Source organism: Sceloporus occidentalis, unplaced genomic scaffold, assembly GCF_023333645.1.
Source record: "Sceloporus occidentalis isolate IW3139 unplaced genomic scaffold, rSceOcc1.0.p SCAF_2, whole genome shotgun sequence".
Classification (NCBI taxonomy): Eukaryota; Metazoa; Chordata; class Lepidosauria; order Squamata; family Phrynosomatidae; genus Sceloporus; species Sceloporus occidentalis.
In genome coordinates this window covers 33434623-33455705 of record NW_028316982.1, presented here as the reverse complement: position 1 = coordinate 33455705, position 21083 = coordinate 33434623, and the positions used below count along the sequence as shown (strand labels likewise).

The following is a 21083-nucleotide window of genomic DNA, read 5'->3' as shown; positions in this document are numbered from 1 at the left end:
GGGATGCTTGCTGTTAATTTTTAAAAATCAATGATAGGATGGGAATGAAAAAATAAAAGAAAACAACATGTCTGTATTTCATTTACTCTGATCTAGGAAAGCATTCTAAGCGAATTTCATGATTCTGGTCTATGACAGCTGTTGAAACCAGTCTGAGGTCAGGGAGAGTGGGAGTTTCCACATTAACTCAAAAAGCTCTCCTTGACCAGATCAAATTAAGCCTATCCCTCTTCTGAACAGTCCCTGTGTCCCCAGTGTTTACAGGGACATTTTATATCCAACACCTGTCTGTTTAAATCCACAGACTCTGGTCTCCACATACATTATGGCCATCATCCTCTTAATTCAGACAGGGCAATGATTGTATTATGTTTATTTTAAAGTATTTATGCTGTAGAAATGGCTTGGATGGGAGTGGGAGTGGAGTTGCAATCCCAATAATTATCCTGTGCTGTTTTCTTTTTAATTAGTGTGGAGGGGGACACAGTATGTTGGGAGCACAATCCACAAGGCAAGTCTTCCATTAAAACTTCTATTGCAATAGAAAACAATCATGCAAGATCACTCCCCTCTCTGCCCCCATATGAACTCACCTAGACTTCAAGATTTATATCTCAGTCCCATTCTCTGTGCTCTTCACTTTCAGAAAACAGGAAACTGGTGACAAAGGGGAGAGCCCTCTGGTGACAGAACCTGTCTCTTGCGATAGGCTCCTGAGGTGCCTACACTGGCATAATCTAGATGTCTAAGAAGACATCTACAGTGGGTATCATAGTAGCATGAACCCAGTATTAGTCTAAACTTAATGGAGCTACCCAAAATGTTGAACTCTATTCCCAAAACAGATTTGGCACTTTGAAAAGCTGCCTGAAAGGTCAAACTATAACCTATAGCAAATTTATCATCCCACTGACTTGAGACCCACTCACTCTCCTGGTCTACACTATCCAGTTATAATGCAGTTTTATACCACTTTGACTGCCATGGCTCTATCCTACTGAATTCTGGCATTTATAATTTAGTGAGGTATGTAGAATGGGGCTCTAGTGCCCTAAGCAAGAGCACCAGAATTCTCTAAAAGAGAATCCTAAGTATCTCACCAAATTACAAATCCCAGAATTAGGGTCATTAATTAATTAATGCCTAAAAAGGCATCCAGAGAAGCTTTTTAATTGGACAGTTAATTTGAAATGGACCCAATTGCTAGCATGGTGGCAAGTCAATGCATTCTAAGACTCTTCTATTCACCAGGGTCTTTCATGTTTAGTGATGAGATATGTTTATTTTAATAGTTTAAACAAACTTTATGTTTACTATATTGCTGATGTTACTACAATATTAAAGGGTATTCTGGCATTTTTGTTTTTGTTATCGATTTCTATTGTTTTTGTTTCTTAATATCTACTTTATAGATTGGAGAATTGAAAACTACAAATAGGGAAAATTCCTGGGTGTGAAGTGGTTTTATTTTTCTAATTGCCAATATTCATTACACAATTTAGCAGTGGTCATATACGCAGTTTCACAATCCTGTGTGTGTGTGTGTGTGTGTGGTGCATATGCATACACACATTACAAACTACATCTGTTTAGTGACAGCTATCACTATCTAGTGACAGCTATCGCAAACTACTGAACTACCAAGTCTATAGATATGCTTCTAATTATATGTTGTTTTTGTGGACCTTCAAGTCATTTCCGACTTATGGCAAACCTATCACAGGATTTTCTTGGGATGATTTGTCCAGAAGAAGGTTTGCCTTTGTCACCCTTTAAGGCTGAGAGAGTATGACGTATCTATGATCACACAATGGGTTTCCATAACCCAGCGAGAATCGATCCCTGGTCTCTAGAGTCATAAGCCAAAGCTCAAACCACTACATCATGCTGGCTCTCAAAATAGTTATATATGATTCATTTATTTCCTGATGAGAACTGGCCATCCTCTACCTCCTTACAGTTGTCGTCCCAGGTTCCTTGGCCAATTTCTATAATTTCCGGTTCTTTACACAGTAAGAGTTTTCTTGATCCTTGTATATTCTATTAAGTATACCAAAGAAGAGTCATAACAATAGCACCATTCTCAGAACTGATTATGTGATTCTGCAGCTGCTATATATATACACCATCAAGACAATGGTCTCATACAACCTGGCTCTCAAGAAAAGGTCCTTTCCCAGCCTGGGAGTCCATGGGGAAGTACTTCTTGGTAGCCTGCCAGCCTCCTCTCTGGCCGTGTATGAAACAGCCAGGGTACATTTTAAATCAGAGATGGGTGAAGTCAGCCCCTTCAGATGTTGTTTGACAACAGCTCCTATTATCTTTCACCACTGGCCTCAGCTGGCTAAAGCTGATGGATGTTCCAGCCTAACAACCTCTGAAGTCCACAAATTGTCCACCCCAGCTTTAAATGGAGGTGCCAGGAAGTGAGCAGAGATCTTCCATATACAAATATCTACCAGTAAATTGCAATCTATATCCCTTTTTCTGCTTCTTAAAGTGATTAACTCCTATTTACCTTAAGACAACAACAAGATTTATTTATATATTCCGCCTCTCCCTATAGAACGAGGCGGGATTACAATAAGTATAGTGGTTAATATCTACTTTATAGATTGGAGAATTGAAAACTACAAATAGGGAAAATTCCTGCACTATGACAATGGTGCCATTTATTATTATTTAATAATAATAATAATAATAATAATAATAATTATTATTATTATTATTATTATTTATATCCCACCTATCTGCACTCAGGCAATTGGAGCGGCTTACAGCATTAAGAATTATACAAATCTTATCCCCCAACCCTCCATCCCTTAAAATAGAATTAAACATTTTACATTTTAAAACATGTTAAAAGATAAATAGCAATTTAAAAAGTAGATAAAACAGACAAGCAAACAGCAAACGGGATCGATCCATTCCTTTCTCTCTTTGGTGGCCAGGCATCTATTCAGGAAAGGCCTGCCGGAAGAGATCCATCTTAACAGTTTTAAAGCTGTCTAAGGCGTGGAACAGACTGCCCTTTTGGCCTGCCAGCAGCCTAATTTCATCTGGAGGGAAGCCACAGCTGCCAAAACGCGAGGCTTCCCTCCGGAGGAAAAAGAACCCGGAAAAAACAGATTCTTTTTGAGCTGCAGGACCGACGTAATGAGTGCGCCACTGACACACTAGTTACATAAGCGATGTGCAGCAATGTGTGGACGCCACACAGTGTTTACGTAACAATGGCGGCACCCGTGTACATGAGATGCCACCATTGTTATAGTGCTGCGCCGTGCTAGGGTTAGGGATTGTGTGCCAGCACAGCACATTTGCGCGGTCTGTACTGCGCCTAAGGTGGTTATATGATGGATCTCATATAGTGTTCATAATAGAGGATTTAGGCTGGAGTAAGAGTAAGTGGAGGGCCAGCGTGGTATAATGGTTTGAGCATTGGATTATGACTCTGGAGACCAGGGCACAATTACCATAAAATGTACTTGGTGACCTTGGCAAGTCACGTGCTCTCAGCCTCAAGGGAAGGCAATGGCACACCTCCTCTTGCCAAGAAAACCTCATGATAAGTTTGCCTCAGGGTAGTCATAAACTGGAAATGACTTGAAGGCACACAACACATGCAAGGGTAACGGAGAGAGCCAGACATTTTTAATTGCTTCTTTTAACCATGTTAAGCTGCTGTGAGACTAGGCAGGGGGGAAAAGAAAATATTAATTACAGTAACAAAAAATTATAACAATAGTTTGAGAGTTGGACTGGGATTCTGGGAAGCTAGGATTCAAATAATTCCCTGTCTCAGCCATGGAAACCTACTGAGTGACCCTGGGGAAGTCACACTCAACCTTCTTTTCAATAAATAAAGAAACCATATGATAGAGTTACCATAAAGTCAACTCATCGTGGAAGCACAGGATAGCGACAGCAAGGATAATAGAAAAAAATATGAGGTAAGACCACCAAGATACAGATATCCACAATTCAAGTATGAAGGCTTAGTTGATATGTGTAGAGTTTAAACATTTAATGAAACTGGGAATAAAAGGAACAGTTCCACAATATTTTAGTCTGAGTACGTAGTTCCAAAGCAAAGCATATATTTATGTTCTTTTTAGACAAAATAATAACTTAACAATATTCAGTAAAGTGGTGAAAGAAACCATACTTTCACAAATGCATGGACCGCTTTTGGAAAATGAATGCAACAAGTCTGAAGAACAGATGATAAAATGGATCTCAGATGTAGGAGATAGTTGTTATTATGAATGCTAGTCTGGCCACATCCTTTGTCAGGCAAAAGAATGTTAATTGCTGCTTGGATGTTCTTTTAACTGCTTGAAATCTCCCTCCAATAGGAACTTAATGGTTGAGGTGCACAGAGAATGCCTGGAATCTGAGAGCCATTTTGGAGAAGATGACTCATACTTGTTTCAAACTGCCATTTCTCCCCCATGCCAGCTAATGATGTCTCTCTAGATGTAAGTGTGTGAAAGAACAACAGCAAGCTTAGTGGGAGGGGAAAACTGCAGCTAGAGACAAGGAAGATAAGAATATGAAGCTTAAATTATATGGCTATGCAGGGATGCAACTCTCTGGAGAGGGCCTAAATACCCTAAAGGCACCAGATTTTGTCTGATCTTGGAATCTAACCAGGATCAGCCCTGGTTAGTGCTTGGACAGGAGACTGTAAATGAATATCAAGTGCTGTCAGCTATATTTCAGAGGAAGGAAACCACCCCTGAGTCCTCCTTGCCTAAGAAAACCCTATGAAATTCATAGAGGTGCCATAAATTGACAGGCAATGTGAAGGCACATTCTTTCCCCCCACCCGCACCCCAAGATCTGATACTGAACAATGGATTTGATGCTTGCCCAAGCACTGTACTACCAGCCTCCAGTTATGCTCATCTTTTATATTTCTAACTTGAGTCACCAGTAATCTCTCTTTCCAAAGAGGGGATAAGGAATTTCAGGAGCCACAGTGCTCTGCCATAATCTGGGGTGGGAGGCTGGATGCCATCAAAATTATGAAGGGTTGATACTTTTCTGTTTCTTTCTTTTTCTGTTTCTGCCACTCCATTTTCTCCCTCTTTGGACTCTATCACACAGGAGGCAAGTATCATGAAAACATGATTAAAACGATGTATTTGGTGTTATATGATGTATGAAGATGTTGTTTTGATTTGAATGGTATACTGTATTTTAAATTGTTCAATAAACTGTCAGGGATGCTTTGCCTTAAATTTCCTGCATGGCAGGGCATTGGACTGGATGGCCCTTGTGGTCTCTTCCAACTCTATTATTCTATGAAACTTTATAAAAAAAACATGGTTAAAGCATGGTAATAGTGTGATTGGGGAGGAGACTATCATACCCCACGCACTTCTTCCATTTGTGTCCCATAGGTAAACTGTAATGGACATGTCATTGGGTAATAATAGAAATTCCCGTTATTACCCAAAGACACATCCATTACAGTTTACGCATGGGACACGAATGGGAGAAGCACACAAGGGTGTGATAATCTTCCCCCAATTGCACTATTACCACATTTTAATCACGTTTTCATGATGCTTGCCTCCTCCATGTGGATAGCATCTTTCCTCCCTAAACAGCTTTCTGCTTGGAGAGGAACAGCTCAGTCTTGCCAGGAATCTGAGTTAATCCCTTTTTCAAAGTAGGCCAAAGGCCATACTTGGCCCTAGGACCATTGGCTGCCCACCCAGTTCCAAAGCTATACCCTACTGTCCTTGGAACTTCTCACCACTCTGGGAAAACTGGACATTGCTTCAAGTTGATATCTTCATGCCATGCTGCTTCAAACAAAGCAAAAAACAAAGCAACCCCCCTCCCTCTGTATACACACACACCATCAGAAAAACTATTAGGAAACCACATGCTTGAAACTTTCCAGCTACTAAAACAAGCTAGTTGATTGGGTCTGTCCTTAGCAAATGTTCACAGAATACTTGCTAACATCAGTCAAGTAATAGATTGTTGCAGGTTCAGATCCCCATTCAGACTTTAAGATTTCTAGAACCTTAGACCAGTCACCATTTCAGTCTAATCTGCTGACTAGTTAGCTCTTTCGAGGAAGAATGAAACAACAAATATGATAAATTAATACATCTATTGACCAACATAACTACTTTATCATGGCTCATATTTGTGACAGTTGCGAGGCAGTGTGAGTAGCTGTTTCAATACCTTGGAACAACAAATGAAAACAATATCAGTAACCAAAATATTGTTCAGTAACTTTGGCTATGTATTTATCTTCTGGTACTAATCACTCGTATTTATGGCTGGAAGCCAAACATTCCAGAAATAAGATCCATCCATTGGTTCTCAACTAAGAACCAATTCTTTAAAGTATTATATGGCCTTGAAAACAAGCTATGCCAAGGTACAAGCTCCAAGAAACACAAAAAAAACCCATCCTACACAAAAGATGTAACAAGATCATTGTTATTTTTCAAAAAATAATTGTTTATACTCTGCATATTTAAGCAAGTCAGAATATAGAAAACTGCCTTAAAAGCAAAGGGGGGGGGGGTGTTTGATATGTTTCACCCTCTGATCTCTGACTCTACACCCTTATCACAGATAGTGTCAAAAGTAATTTGCTGTGAGCTGCACTGCTATTCAAAAAGACCTGGAGGGTCACATAATTGTCACACCTGCAATTATTCTCCCTTCTTCCTAATACGGGTCTCCCGATCAGCCCACCATTCCCTCTTAGCAAGGCATTCCCCATTTGGGATTTTTAAGGTTTTCATCCCCTTAGGTTCTCTTCTCCTTCAGTTCAAGACGTTTTGTACATCTAAAAAACTCAAGAGTTCTCCCAATCAATCTGATACTTTCTTCTCTTTTCTCAGTGATCTAGTTTCAAATCCTTTTTTGTTGGCACCCTCCCCATCAATTCACTACTATAAGGAATGATCAAAGGTTGAACCATACTAGAAAATTCAGGGACACTGCAAAACCCAGGGTGGGTGAGCTGGATAGACAATAGCATTTCTATTGTATGTTCGTTGTATGTTCGTCATCCAACATACAACTGCACAATCATTTATATCCTACTCGTTAATGGCTACTGCTCAAGATAGCTATATATCATCTCCTGCATCAGCAGAAATATCTATATCAGTTGCTGAGGAATATGAGACAAAGGGTCACACAGCTGCATTCATGTCCTGCTGGCAGACTTCCCATAACCAACTAGTGAGAACAGAACAGTGGACTAGATAGGCCGCCCTTTTGTTTGATTAGCACGGCTGTTCTTCTGTTCTGCCATCATTAGCAAAATAAGGTCTTTTGCAAATCTGCCCACATTACAGTATCTCACCCTACATTTTTGCTCAAGACATTTTTGTCCCATGATCTTTACAGGACATGACACAGTGCAGAGAAACCAAAGTAAATGTTAGTGTTATGAATAAATTTAGATTTTTTCACTAATCTTAGTTAAAACGATACACATTTTAAGATCCAGTTGTAACACTAAACTATGGTTGGTCCCAAACAGACATATCCAATTTCATGGCTGTGATGGCGAAGGAAAGCAAGAAAAGAGGCCTCTATTGCTTATTTTTGCAACACCAGACTGTGGTTTATTTCTAAGTGTTTAAATCATAAATCACTTTTCACATTCAATTTTCATTCTTTTCTTTAAGGTTGAACATTATGAAGTATCTCGGCTTCTATAATTCTGCAGTTTAAGATGATAAAGACTGTGCAGGCCCTTAATTGAAAGTATTGGTGCTTCTGAAAGAGTGGCTCTCTTTTTCTGAATTAGTATCAGAAAGCATTTGCAAGTATTAACAGAACATTTGAAAGAATGTCTTCCTAAGCTTTCCAGTAATTTACTGTTTTCATTGTTAGCATTTGCTATGCACCCAAAAACATTACATAGTTATACAAATTGAAACAAAACGTTCTTTGAGTCCAATTGATAACTTAACCTTAAGGAGTTTGGATGAAATCCCAGTTTTTGAGAGTTGGGGGAGGAAAAGAGTATTGAATTATATTATGTAGCATTGTAATGGGGATGGGACAGGAGGTTAAATGTATTCAGTTCAGAAGTTTACTACATTTCTTTGGCCAACTGGTTTGTGTAATGCATACTGAAAGAAGCATCGTTATTAGGGCTCTCACTTGATTAAAGACATCTGAATCAATTGATGCACTAAGTACAAATCATATGATCCATCAGTGTAAGTTGCTTAAATCTGCAAGAAATCTACTACACGCAAAAGCTGCCTGTAATGTTCAAAAACCTTTTCCTCTAGTTTTAGTGACTCTTCAGTTGTTGTGGTTACTTTAAACATTTAAAATATATATATATCTGTGATAAATATGAGCCAGCGTGGCATAGTGGTTTGGGTATTGGCTATGTGTCTGGATTTGATTCCCAGCTCAGTCATGAAACCCACTGGGTGACCATGGGCAAGTCTCAGATTCTCAGCCTCAAGAAAAGGCAAGTGACTTGAAGCCACACACACACACACACACACACACACACACCTTTTTTATTAATTGAAAAATATGTCCTTATTAAATTGATTTTTTCATCCACCAGAATGTTTAAGATGAATGCAAAAACTTATGAAACTATGGGGGCTTGATGAACCTCCTGGCTTTGGTATCTATCTGGTAGAGTCAAGCTCTTAACATAACACAGTAATTGTGGGGTGGAGTGGGCTGCTCATTAAATCACAGGCTGTGGATTTGTCCAGGAGAGGCAACAAAAATTGACACCAGAGGATTCCATGCTGCAATTTCTGTAAGCGTGCAAAGCACTCCTCAGACTTTCCTATGATGACAAAATCTTTTTCCTCCCAATTTTAGTCAGAGTTTCCAAATGTCAACACAATGGACTTTCAGGAATTCTCTAACAAAAAGTTTTTCTTCCTTAGAACATCAGCACCACAGCTTCACATTCAAATACTTATGCAAAACAGGTCTTGGTACTTATTCTATCGCTCTTTTGCCAGTGTGCAACACATGATCTCAGGATACTTAAGTGTCAAATTAAAATTTACTTTAAAGAGGTAGCTGGCAGTGTTTTTTTGTTTGTTTGTTTGTTTGTTGGTGTGTTTATAGTCAAGAGTGAGGACAGCTTCATCATGGAGGCAACATTCCAGTCTGGGCTGGGACTGTATTGAAAGGAGGTTTAAAGGCCCTGGTCCCGGCGTCCATACTAAGGTATCCACACTGCAGAATAAAAGTGTTTTGATACCAGATTAACTGCTACTGCTGTATCCTATGGAATTCTGAGGTATGTAAGATGTACTTGGAACTCCTGTTATCTGTTTCAAGAAAGTGGACTAGAACCCATCAGAAGAAAATTCCAAATACTTCACCAAAATACAAAATCCAGGATTTTATAGGATGAAGCCATGACAAATAAGGAAATATTAAACTGATATACAGTATTAGGTATCTATTTTTAACAAATTTATTTAATTCATAAAATACTCTTTATCAACATATTATACTACTTATGGTCATGCATACAATAAATTGTAACAGCCATTTTTAAAAAAAATAATTATAGTAAAAATAAATTTATAGAATTGTGACTAGAATTTTGTTGTTGTTTGATGTTAACTGCTATCAAGTCCATTTGGATTTATGGTGACCCTATGAATGAGAGGCCTCTAACACACTCTAACTGGTCAACAGTTGTTCAGGTCTTGCAGACTCAGGGCTATGGCTTCTTTGACTGAGTCTGGGCCCAAACAGACAGGCCAAAATAAAACTGCTTCGGGTCACTTTGGAAGTATGGTGTTTAAATGACATATGTCAGTTCTTAAGACTGGAGCATGGCTTAGGATGCAGGCATTTAAACACCATACCTCCAAAGTGACCCAAAGCAGTTTTATTTTGGCCTGTCTGTTTGAGCCCCCATCTATCCAGTAATGCACTCTTCTTATTTTCCTACTGCCTTATGCCTTGCCCAGTATGATTGTCTTTTCTAGTGAGTCATGTCTTTTCATGATCTGGCCAAAGTACAACACTCTCAATTTAGTCATCTTGACGTCTAGGGAAAATTCAGATTTGATTTGCTCTTTGTTGTTGTTGCTAATGATTGTTTCACTAATCATTCCAACTCTTTGCTATTTTCTACTACTAGTACAGTGTTGTCTGTCTCGTTTTGGTGTGTGGTCTATTTCCTCCTGAACTCCAGTGAAGAATCTTTAAATCTATTCTTATTCTCTGTAGTTCTCTGCCTCTGTAATTTGAGTTGGAGTATAAACTTGGATTATGGTTATATTGATAGTTTTCTTGAAGCCTTATTGATATGATTTGGCCAGACCTTGCATTATATCTTTTTGACTGTTTTTATTACATCTCTTACTATTAATGCCATCCTCTTTCTTCGTAGATTTTCATTTCCTCAGTAAACCCACTATGTAAATTATTTGACTCCAAATGTCCCATTCCTGCCCACTTTAGCTCACTCACCCCAAATATTGCAATGTGTATATGTTCCATTTCTTGTTTTACTATGTCTAGCTTCCCTTGGTTCATGCTTCTCATATTCCATGTTCTTGTAATATGTGCCATGCAGCTTCGGACTTTCTTTTCACCTCTGATCACTTCAACAACTGAATGTCATTGTGGCTTGTGTCAAGCTGCTGGGAAGTTGAGTACAGACTGAAATTTACCACCTAGGAAATAATTGTCTTTATGTACATATTGCATTATCTACAAAAATGCCAGCCATTTGTCTGCATAATATTTATTTTTAAAATGTGTTTCTGTGATGGTTCTTCCAAATATGCCTGTCTAAAATTTGAGATGCCCAGTGAAGGCCCTGTTGCATGGGACATATCAAGGATTTAAGTCACTTGCTGAGAACAAAATCATATTAAGCATTGTAAGGTTTATTCTAAGCATGGAAAAGTTACTTTTTGGTTTATGGTTTCCAGAACACATGCTGCCAGCATAATCACTGGCTGAGACGTTATGTGGAAGCTCTAATTTTATGTCACATAAAAGTTTCCTTTCTTAAGTAAATAGGTGTAATTCCCCATGGAAGAACTGTTGGCAAAGGAGAACGGTACAAACTAGCAAATGATTTATTCTTGGAAGATGCTTCTGTCCTCCCGAGTGATAATCTGATTCTATTCCCATGGGGTGGGGGTGGGGGGACAGAGGTAGTACAAACAACCAGACTAATCTGTAAAGTTCAGAATGTTAGCCTTTCACAATCTGAAAACTACTGTGTATCCAGGAAATCCTGCCAGACAGTCACTGTTTGCAAACGGCTGGGAAATATGGTCTTTTGCCATCAAAAACAGATGAAAGACAGGACCTGGTTAAAAAGACCAAGTCTTTGCCCAAATGAACCCTTTCCAAAGTAAAGAGATAGTCTGCTGGCTGCTAGCTGACCTCAAATGATGGAGGGTGACAGAGCCGTGCCAGCAGCAGCCAACTTGAGTCTCACCTTGTTCAGGCATTAAGCTAAGGAGAGACATACCACTAACTTACAGGGAAAGATCACTACATGTGACACTACTGTGGCCCCACTCTGTTACCTTCGTGTAAAGTGAAGGTGTTTTTTGTTCTTATAAGCCAGCGGGGAGAATCATGTGGCCCTTTGTATGTTGTTGGACTGCAGCTTCCAGAATCCTATTGGCTAGACTGGTTAAGGCAGCTGCAATCCAGCTATGTACATTGTTGTTGTTAACTGCTGTCAAGCTGACTTCAACTTAATAATAATAATAAATAAATTGTTTATTTATTAACTGCTTTTCCCAGGATCAAAGCGGTGTACAAGTGTCAGTAAAGACAGTCAGTAAAAAAACTTACGGGAAGCCTATGAATAAGAGCCCTTCAAGTTACCTTGTCACTGAAAGCCCTGCTCAGGTCTCGCAGAGTCACGACTCTGGCTTCCTTGACTGAGTCTATCCATCTGTAATGCAGGCTTCCTCTTTTCCTCCTGACTTCTACCTTACCAAGGCTTCTGAATTAGCACATGAGAAGGTTTTTTTTAACATGCTAAAGAGGGAGTAGACAATTTATGGATCTCCAGCTGCTTTTGGACTGTAACTCTCATCATCCCTATTCAGTACTCACTGAAGGAGCATGATATGACTTGCAGTTCAATAAGATCTGGAGCATCACAGGCTGTCCCTGCTTGTGTTAAATAATACTAATGTTGTTCATTTTTTAAAAATGCAATGATTACTGGACAAATTACAACAATTCCATTATTTTTATTTTAGTCATTTAAATTCTGCCTCCCCCCCCCCCCCCCCCCCGCCCGCAGTAATGTGAGTTGAGGCATCTTGGAAATTATTAAAATAAATTAATACAGAGTAAAAATCATTAAGATGAGTATATACTGTATAAACAGAGAAGTGGTTTAAAAAAACCCAATCTATAGCATTATTCAACTATTGAAATTCTACAAGCCGTCCCAATTTTTTTCTGAAGGACCTTTCACCTTTGTCAGTCAAAACTACGATTACAGAGAGTCTCTTTCTTCAGCTGCTCATTTACCATGATAGGTCATGATTTCTATGGTCTGAAAGTTCTGTGACCTACATTTGAGATGAAGTCACAAGTGAACTTATATTACAAACGTATCCCACACAGGCAGCATTATATTACACAGATTTTTGTTGTTTGTCTCTTTAAGGGTATAGAACAACGACTGACATTCACTTCTAACAATGAATAAATAAGAAGATATGGATCAATTCTGTTGCACAGCTATATACAGTCATATTTCAGCAAAATCAAAGCATTTTTTAAAGAATACAAAGATTTGTTCCAATATTATGGATAAGAGTTTTCAATAACAAAATGGCAAATATATATATATGTATAACTACAGTCCGTCCTCGCCTTACGCGGGGGATCCGTTCCGGATCCCTCCGCGTAAGGCGAATTCCGCCTATGCTCGAGCCCCATTGGAAACAATGGGGCTCGTGCGCGGCGGCGTGGCCGCGCGCGGGGCGCAATAGCCACACGCGCCCATTCAATTGAATGGGACGTGCCACCCCTTCTGCCCCGCGCGTGCCCCGCGGCTTGAGCGCGTATGCTTAAGGCCGCGTATGGCGCACCCGCGTATGGTGCGGGCGCACTGTAAACTGATATGGTTAAATACCACCCATATGATGAATTGTACTGCACCTTTAAATATTTGAAGGCTCTTATTTTTACTTCAATTAGAATAGTAATTCTTGTGTCCTGTTTGTTTATTCAGAATAACAAAGAAAGAACAGCAGCAATGATGAACGAAAATCCTACATTCTTCAGATTTTTTCCAGATCTGAAGGCACAATGAGGAGATCCTGTGTGCTATTTTACAGAAGATAGTTCTCTATTTGAAGGGTTGTTCAGCCCAGGGAAAGTTTCAAGATAAAGAACCATCAAAAACAGGGGCTCTGAAGATGCCCATCAACAGGGAGCATCTGGATAGCAGGCTGAGCAAGCACACAGGTCACTTGTACTTAAATCTAAGAGACAATCCCAGTTAGAGTAGACTCTGAGTAAATGGACTTGTGTAAGTGTTGTGTTACTGATTTCCCACTGATTCAGTGGGACTACTTTAGTTAGGAATACACAGAAAATATAATTTTCCAAACAAATAATATCAAGTGCATTTTTCATGAAGAATTACATCTCCTTGTCAGGCTTCCCAAACGTTCAAGAAACTTTTCCCCAAAAAACATTTTACAAATATTTGTTTAATATTCTTTTTCTCCCTAACAGAGAATAATGCATATGTCTGAATCGAGGCAGTCAGTGGTTTCACTACAGAAGGGATGTCAAATTCTGAATTTTACTGCCACCCATCCTGCAACTGCTCTAAGTTGAACAGGAGCTCAGTTGGTGATAGAACCTAGTTTGGCACTGGCTGAGCTCTTGTTCAACTCAAAGCAGCTGCAGGAAGACCAGTGGTAAAATCCAGAGTGAATTCAGTGCCTCCCACCCACCCTGCACTTAAGATATAAAGAAGGAAGACTGTGCTGTGAATCTTCTGTAGTTACATTGTGCTCATAGCAATTCTTTATGATGGTAGATGGTATGCTGATTAGATGATGATCACTACATGCCACATGCTACCTGAGAACTTTTGAAGCAACTAGAGCTTGGAAAAGTTAATTATTTCAACAACTGTAACTCCCAGAATCTTCCAGTCAACATGGGGCATACCATATACCTTTTGTTTGAAAATATGTTCATGTGTCACATCAAGAGTCATCAGTTCTTTGGACACATAAAAACTATGCATCAGGAAACTTATAATAATAATAAATATAATAAAAATAATAAAAATATTTATATCCCGCCCCTTTGTGGTCAATCGGGGTGGCTAACAGTAATAAAATACAATACATTATACATAAAAATCTACTTCCCTCTCCCCCTTAAAAAGTTATTAAATCAATTATAATTAAAACCAACAAATTAAAACAACATCAACACATACACATTATTACAAAACAAAACAAGACTAAACAGTAAACTGCGGTAGCATTCTACTTAAATTCCCAGGGAGGACCTTGAGGACTCTCATGAGAAGAGGGTTCCTGAGGCCGGGATTATCTCTCCAGGAAAGGCCTGCCGGAAGAGATCCGTCTTGACAGCCTTTAAAGCTGTCTAAAGATGTCAATTGACAGATCTCATCCGGCAGGTCGTTCCATAAACTTTCTACCTGTGTGATCATTCTGTTATTTCAAGGTAAAATAGCAAATATTTGTTGGTTAAAAAAAAAATTGAGCCTAGCCACAAACGACTTCTTCTGTCTGTTCATATATTTTCTTTTACAGCTCAAATAGCCAAACAAAACTGTTAAGAGAGAAGCCTCATCACACTGTTGCAGAGACTCATTTTTATTGAGTTGGCCTTGATTTCAAAATATTGCACTTTGAATGAGGCAGACTCCAAATCCCAATTAGGCAAACATAACTCACAGTTCTAGCAATCCTAGAGGACAATAGAAAGGCTTGTTTGCATTGTTATATCCACAAAATATATATTCTACAGACAAGCCCTATTAAAGGACAAATGCACACACTTACCCATAATGCCTTGCACTTTAATATTCTTGCAGGAGATGGTTGTTTTTAGAACGAAATTATTTGTGCCTTTCTTCCTCTAGAGCTGGGAAATACTATTTTCTGGACTACACTTCCAAATATGCAATATGTCCTATTGCATTTTCCTGCCTTATTGCACATTGCACTTTTCCTGATGTAGTTTATAAGTTAGTATGATCTGAATGAGGAGGGCACTACATGTATGAATAGGTAATCATTAGGCATGTCAAAATAGAGAGGTGAATAAATAACAAATAGAAATTTTCAGCATTTATGTATATCTCTAATAATTCCAAAGCATAAATACAAATACAAATTCTTGTATTTGTATTGTACAAATTTGTACAAACCTTTGAAAATGTGAAGGATCAAAACACAAAAATTATGGTAAGAGGACTGTACCTTTCATATCTCCTTAAATCCCAGTTGTTCAGTAGAACATCTTAGCAATTCACCCCTCGACTTTATACATGAATACATACTTATATGCACCTGAGATGATAAGTTCACTCATTATTAGATCCATCTTCCTGTGATTTTTAGTTCATTTTTAGGTCTTAGCTTTATTTACTTTCACCAGGAGAAACCAACCTATATTTGTTAATTCAGTCTAGCACATTTTGATGCAACAAACAAGCTACACTTTCTCTTTTAAAAAAGCAGAACTAAGCAAGCTGGAACTGGACAAGGAACAGAATGCTAGTCCAAATCAAGTCTACACATGAAATGTATGCTGCAGGGAAGAATAACAGTAAAGTGTGCAGATAATATATACGGATACATACTTGTATTAAACATGAGTGTGAAAAGTTTTACACACACACCAATGGACAGCTGTCTTTCTGTTTGTGCAGACTTCGAATCCATGTCCCGTGCTTACTCATGAGGGCAAACGGAGAGACTTAAAATGGGGTATGCGACCGTGGTGTGTGCCTGTGGTGGCACACCACCATTCAAGTCAATAGGGCTTGAATATCGGAAGATTTCCATTTTCGGGGGAGAGGGTCAGCAACAGATCCCCCATGAAAATGGAGGGGCAACTGTACTACATTTACACTTTATGTCAGATTCTGGGAGTTGTAAAGGGGAGGAAACCCAAGCTCAGAACAGCTGTCTCTACAAAAAAGGCCATGAACTTCACATTTTACATGTAGAAAGATTTAGCATTCCATCTCTTTTTAGGGCAACTGAGATCATTTACGTCATTGCCAGCCACCCCTAAGGCTGCTCCTCAGTAAACCTACTCCACTGTAAAGGTATGTTTACCAAAGGCAATGAAGCTGCCCTTGTACAAATGTTAGCTAAAGATGTGTAAACTCTCAAATGCTAGCCAGATAAGAGTGTTTCTTGGCTCTCGAACAACAATTTGTTTCAAGTGGGAAAATGCAACATATTTTAAAGAGAGTCTTTCTGATGCATGGCCCATCTCCGATCTGAGGTAAATGCAGTCAGTAACTGTGGGCCTAGTAAAGGAGTGTGCATTGTAACCATGTTATTTTCGGTCTCTAATAACAAGAAGTAGAATACATGGGGGACAGAACATTATTATTCCCCTATTCAGAAATCTGTCCACAACTGATTTGGCCCATGAACACCTCGAAATCTATCCTGCTTCTTCTGAAGTGTCACACTCCACTCATGCCATTTTAACAAACAGTGAAAAACATGCAAAAACTCAGGAGTGCATCCACATACCAGAGTATGAGTAATATATATATATATATATATATATATATATATATATATATATATCACACACACACACACACACACACACACACACACAAATACATACTTAAAATAAGGACAATGCTGCTGATTTCTCCTCATAAACACCAATATAGCTATGGCAGCTTATTCTGATATAAGACTTATTCCTAAACAAATTGGAACAAGGACAATTATTGCTAAAAACAGATAGGTACAATTTTTTTTACAATCCACTGTTTAAGCAATATGGACTTCCCACATTTTAGCACCAATCAAAAAATGATTTATTGAGGTGCTGTGCCTGCTATTCTGGACAGCTATCTCAGACTAACATATCTACTGAGGAAGTAGACTTAAGTCTGAGAAACTCATGCTGCCAACTTCTTTCTTTCAGTTAGTCTCAAAGGTGCTACAAGATCTCTCTACATAACGTATCTGTTAGGGATTTGTAAGCTAATTCATATGAACTTTCAACTCCCCTCCTTCACCCAGGACATTCCTAGTCATCTCCTTGCCTTGCTGACTTTGAACTCAAAGCACCCAATTCTTCCTGACCACTAGCTCTGTAAGGGACATCAGCTCTTGTATTTTCACTGCAGGTAGGCCGCTGTCTATACCATTTGTTTTCCCCTTCCTAACAGGTGCCTACAACGCAGTCCATTGCTGCTGCCTATTCTGCCATTTTTCTTTCACCTATTCTGCTTCCTGTCCTACTCCTCTCTCCTGGATGCTCTTCTTAGCCTTCAGGCCCCTTCCACCCTAATGCTCAGTCCCCTTTCTCTATCTCCTTCCTAACAGCAGCCCCTTCCCAATGGATTTCCTGTTTCTATTTCCAATTTCAGCCCAAAGCTACTGCTTATGGAATCCTGGAATTTGTAGTCTGGTGAGGAACTAGAGCCCTCTGACAGAAAATTCTAACTTGCAAATCCTAGGATTCCATGGTTAAATTGGAATCACAGAGCCATAATTGTGTAGTGTGAAAGGACTCAAGGGCTCTTTACCAGCAAAAGAGAAGTTTTGCTTTGCTCACAGAAACTACAGTGTTATTATTCTGTCAACAATGCTGTTCCTTCAGAATATTCACGGCCAATCCAGTCCTCCAACACTTCACAGATGAAAACTGAAACACATGTGGCCAATCAATATGGCAAAAGGTAGTAATGAGGAATCTAGGAGAGACTGCAGCAGTTTGCTTTTGCCTGAATCTACTGGGAAGAATCCATCTCCCTTGCTTCCTGCTGAATTAAGTAATGCAAACTGCTTTTGCAGCAATGGAAGTAAGCTGAGGACAAACTGGGAAAGTTGGAGGAAGAGAAAGAAGTTGGGACATTTTAAAAGCAAATGGAAAAGTGGGTTGATAGAAAATTAATCAAGATTGTCCCTGAAAACCAAGACAGTTGGAAGGTATGTCAATGAGAGAGGAGAGGCTAGATCTCCACACAAGGTCCTATTCTAGCTATGACCAAGGCAAAATCTGTCCATTTTTATCAAGCATCAAGAAATATATTTTCTTTTCACCCACATCCTGATAGTTTTTTTATTTGTCTTTGCACAATATACATGATTTTATTGGAGAACTTCACCAAGGAAAAAGTACTGAGAAAACATGTGAAGAACAAGAGGCCACTGAATCATGACATGTTATTATTGGGTTACTTTTATTTTCTCATTGTTTGGCACCTTTGGAAATATTACTGTCAGTAACAGCTATTGTCACTTGGGGTGCTTTACAGCATCCTGTTTTTTCTAGGAAAATGAATCAGACATCTGTGTTCCACAGAGATAAAAAGAGAGAAGCCCGATAACAATATTGTTATAACAGCAGCCATGCTGATGCAAAGAGGAAATGTATATGAGACAACATCCTTAGTGAGACATACACTTAAAACTGATCCGTTTTCTTTTGCCAGAACTGCCCACAGCCCACATAGATGGAAAACATATTGATATATTCAAAATGTCAATAGTGTAGGTATTCTATGACAATTTGCAGTTGTGCATCCTCTTATTTTATCTACACTATACAAGCTTTCTCTGAGTTTGTTCCAATAATCTGTGCATGTTGTCTTCCTTCAAGTAATTTTTGACTTATGGTGACTCTAAGGTGAAACTATCATGGGGTTTTCTTGACAGGTTTCTTCAAGGCAGTTTGCTATTGTCATCCTCTGAGGTGAAAGAGTGTGACTTGCCCAGGGTCACCCAGTGGATTTCATGGCTGACCTGGGAATCAAACCCACCTCAAGAGTCCAACACTCAAGTTCAACACTCAAACCACTATGCCACACTGGCTAATTTGCACAAGGGCTAATTTGCACAAACATACTAATTGTACATGCAGTCTAATATGGAAGGTGCAAGCTCACACCAGGTCACCTGCTTCTTTTGCTGAACTGTAAAGTTGCAAGTTGCAGTTTTTCTGCTCACAAAGTAGAAAGGTATGAGCTCACCATGAACTTATTGTTGCTACCTTATGAAGACCAGCTTAGGGAGCTAGGTATGTTTAGCCTGGAGAAGAGAAGGTTAAGAGGTGACATGATAGCAATGTTTCAATATTTGAAAGGATGTAATATTAAAGAGCAAGCTTGTTTTCTTCTGCTCCAGAGACTATGGCCCAGAGCAATAGATGCAAGCTATATACAAAATAATTCCACATAAACATTAGTAAGAACTTCCAGACAGCAAGACAGTGGTGGAGTCTCCTTCTTTGGAAGTTTTTAAACAGAGGCTGGATGGCCATCTGTTGGCAATGTTTTGACGCTGTATTCCTGCATGGCAGATGGTAGAACTGGATGGCCCTTGTGGTCTCTTCCAACTCTATGATTCTGCACCACACTGCTTATGCAAGTCAATAGTTCAACCATTTTGCATCACTAGAACTGACTCAGAGATTCAAAGAAAACTAGGGAAATCATTATCAGTACTCATGAAGTACTATATTAGAACAGGAAAGGATTTTGCCACAATATATTTTATCAAATATATGTTCTACTACAAACTAGTAGCGTAAAATATTCGATACCCAAAGAATAAAGATGGCAAGAATTTTTTAAAAATCTGAGCCTATATTTGCATTTACAAAGTTATGGAAACATTTATAAATTGATGTACAAGAAAAAGTTGCCAATGCAGATTGACTATGAAGATTAAAATGTGTGTGAGATCACTGTTATCAACTATTATCAACTAATTGGGGCTGCTGCAGAATTAATGAAGTTTGATGCCACTTTACCTAGCATGGTTCCATCCTATGGAAAGTTAGGATATGTAGTTTGTTGTGGCAGCAGAGCTCTCTTATAGAGAAGGCTAAATATCTCACAAAAATACAAATTTGTAGCATAGAGCCATGTTAGTTAAAGCTGTGTCAAACTGCATTAATTCTACAATTTTGAAGCAGCCTGGATCTACCTTATAGATTTGCACAAATATATTTGCTTAACAAAAGAATGCCTGTGTGTCATTTGCTGGTAACTACTACAGTAAAAAATGGAGCAATAATCCTTAGAAAAAATGATGAATTCTGCATGCTGGCCATATTTTACTGCTGCGCTCTCCCATATTTCCCTCCAATATTTCAGGATGCACTGCTGTTTTGAGCACATCTCATTTGAAATGCACAATAAACACTCCTGGAGTACCTTTCTGTTTTCCATACACAGTGCAAATTCTAAATTTCATGCTACAACTCATGTCTTTTAAATGATTTACTATTATGACAGCAATCTGGTCTTTGTACATTGGAGTTCAATGATAAATTGGTAGGATTTTCTAGATCTAATTTCTTCTCCTACTCCCAACACCCACACCTACACTGCATCCAAACTTTCAGGAGCATCCACAGATTATAACATGCTAAGAACTAGTGTCCTGCCATTAAACTCCCCACATTCCTGGACGTCTGTTTCAACATGCTCTTGGCACATATCCAACAGTGCTCTCCACCATTCTTCCACAAAACTATAATGATTACAGGGAGCCTGGCAAACCGAAACATTATAGATTCATGAAATTTCCCTTTTACTTGTACATTTTAACCAGTCAGTTTCCAGTTCTTAGTAGGACACTGTGAGTCTTGATAAACTGATGTACATTAAAAGGCCTTGCAGGTTTCCTGTGGCTTCAGGCCCGTAGAGAGTACCACAGGGTCAAACACAGGTTGTGTAAAATATTTGTGAAGTGGGGTGAGTGTGAGGTTTAAATCATATGGTGGGCAAATGACAGAATGCTGGAAAATCCCTGTCCATCTTATACTTTTGTTCCCCAGACCATTTCTATCCCGTGGGTTTTCTCCTGGATACATGCAGCCTATTA

At 38.9% G+C, this 21083-nt stretch overlaps 1 protein-coding gene across 1 annotated transcript in view; it reads right to left on the bottom strand.

The window, feature by feature from the left end:
- The window catches only part of LOC149318131 (WW domain-containing transcription regulator protein 1-like), a 108206-nt gene that overhangs the window by 58723 nt on the left and 28400 nt on the right, over nucleotides 1-21083 (bottom strand). The gene's annotated exons all lie outside the window — the stretch shown is intronic.